General features: G+C 31.8%; 1 pseudogene; it reads left to right on the top strand.

Annotated features, from left to right (window-relative positions):
• The first annotated feature begins 587 nt into the window (after positions 1–587).
• LOC139897359 (nudix hydrolase 15, mitochondrial-like) lies at positions 588–1,820 on the top strand (annotated as a pseudogene).
• The last annotated feature ends 677 nt before the right edge of the window (positions 1,821–2,497 follow it).

The following is a 2,497-nucleotide window of genomic DNA, read 5'->3' as shown; positions in this document are numbered from 1 at the left end:
TTATTATTATTATTATTATTATTATTATTATTATTATTATTATTATTATTATTATTATTATTATTATTATTATTATTATTATTATTATTATTATTATTATTATTATTATTATTATTTAAATATGAGTTCTCTTTATGAAATTTATATAATTGTGATGAAAATTTTATGAGTGTGGTGAAAGAATAAATGTAGTTCATTTACTCTGACCAAGTTAAATACATCACTATGTTTGTAAAAACAACGAAAAGTTTCTTAATCGAAATCCGTGGTTCCACGGATTATTAAACTAAAATGCTTTACATTCACTTAATATCTAAAACATATTACTATTTCGTTTAAACGAACCTTGATTTCACGGGTCATTCAATTTTATACCGGTAACGTACAAAACAGGAAATGTGATTAAAGAGTAATGAAATTTCAGTATCGATGAACATGGGTTGTTAGACAGTTGGTTTCAGCTTGCGAGTTGTCACTAACAAACTTGTCAACTGCTAACCTATACTCCGTATAACTTGTCAACAGTGATTAACAAACTATAAATTCTAGCAATTGGGTTGTGAAATCTTATATTCTTATTATTATTCATGGATTCCAATAACTTCACAAAATCACAAAAACTACAAGATTTGCACCACCGTTTTCGTCAATCAAACAACTTTGCACATGATCTTTCCACAAATGCTGAATCTGTAAGAATCAAAAGATCCAACCGAGCTGCAGTTCTGATTTGTTTATATGAGGAAGAAGATGATATCTATGTTATTCTAACTAAACGATCATCAAAGCTGTCATCTTACTCTGATATATAAAGTGATATACTTTAGGTGTTCGATAAAATGTCTAGATGAAGTTGAATTGAGTTTTTTTTTCAGGGGAAGTGTCGTTACCGGGAGGTAGAACGGATGAAGTTGATACGGATGATATTCGAACAGCGTTGTTTAGCTCCTGCTCTTGTAGATGTCGTTACTTTTCTTGAACCGTTTGTTACCAAGGTATAAATATATTGTTAGAATATGATAACTGAAGTGTAGTTTGGGTTACCAATTGCAAGGATGAAAGGTTGATGTTAAGCTCGAAATTTTTTTTTTTCAACTGTTACACATTTGTAATGGCAGAGACAAGTGACTGTTGTTCCAGTGATCGGCATACTATGGGATAAGAGAGCGTTCAATCCAGTTCCAAATGCGGATGAAGTTGAATCGATATTCTATGCTCCTTTTGAAATGTTTCTCAAGGTTTGTTTTGTTCCTCTTAACCTTCTTCAACTGCTTTTTTTTAGGAGAAGGTGGCTAAATGGCCGGGTTGGTCATGTTGGGCAACGTTACCTTTCTAGTTACATTTTGATAGCTAATTAATGTGATAAATTTGATGATAAAATTATGTTAAACCAATAATAATCTAACTATCTAGTTAACTGATTTAGGATCCTTTTATACTGAATGCACTTTAAATTTAACCAGTATAGTCCATTTCCCATTTGGTTAGATCCTCTTAACTTAATTCGTTTGATGTAAAGATTAACCCAAATCAGTCTTTATGGGTTATAATTGCTACCTCAAGTTTTACAATCAAATTATTTTCTTGAAATTGGGATTTTGTGAATCCAGAATGAAAACAGGCTAAAAGAGGAGAGAGAATTTCAAGGAGACAAATATTTGCTTCACTATTTTGATCATGAAACAAACAACAAGGAATATGTGATATGGGCTCTAACTGCCGGGATTCTGATAACAGCTGCATCGCTCGTTTTTCAGCGGCCACCATATTTTCAACCAAGAATGCCTAAATTCTGGAATAGAAACTACAGCAGATTCTAATGTGTCAAAATGGGTAAACATGAGAGTGGTTCAATGCAAGTATTTATGTCAATGTGAATTGTATTGTCACAGTTAAGTCATTGTTTTAAGCGAGTAAGGACTGGCTTGTAACTTTATTTGTATGGGATTAACTTTATATCTTGAGCAGTGTGGATGACATGTCTCACAATTCGAGTGGGTGTCAAGTGCCTGATTGTGTCTATGATTGGTCTAATACTCTGTTGACGGGATTTTAGATTTTTAATGATGGTTGATCACAATTAGGATCTCTCATCTGATCATAGAATGATGTCTTTTGCTTTACTTGAGTTAATAATCTAAAAACTAAAATCAATGGAGTATAAGAGAAATTCAATGTTTTTGACCTAAACAGATTTATAAATTTAAAATATATAGTTATGATAACGAATTTTGTAATCCAAATTCATATGACTTGTAATGTATTATCATTATTGTTTTATTATTATCATGTTTAAACTAAGATATTCTAACTCTTTAAAATGATTTATGGGAATTACTTTGGTAGTTTATTATTGTGACTTGTTAATCTTAAGTATGGCAATGGGCGGAAAACCACGACACGCTGGTATCCGTATCCATGATGGGCGGATAAGTTCAAACAAGTTTACCCGTGGGTACGGAACGGGTGAAATTTTGTACCCGTTGACGTGTCGTGG

The sequence above is a fragment of the Rutidosis leptorrhynchoides genome, chromosome 3 (assembly GCF_046630445.1).
Source record: "Rutidosis leptorrhynchoides isolate AG116_Rl617_1_P2 chromosome 3, CSIRO_AGI_Rlap_v1, whole genome shotgun sequence".
NCBI classification, from domain to species: domain Eukaryota; kingdom Viridiplantae; phylum Streptophyta; class Magnoliopsida; order Asterales; family Asteraceae; genus Rutidosis; species Rutidosis leptorrhynchoides.
This window is presented reverse-complemented; position numbering and strand designations above follow the sequence as displayed.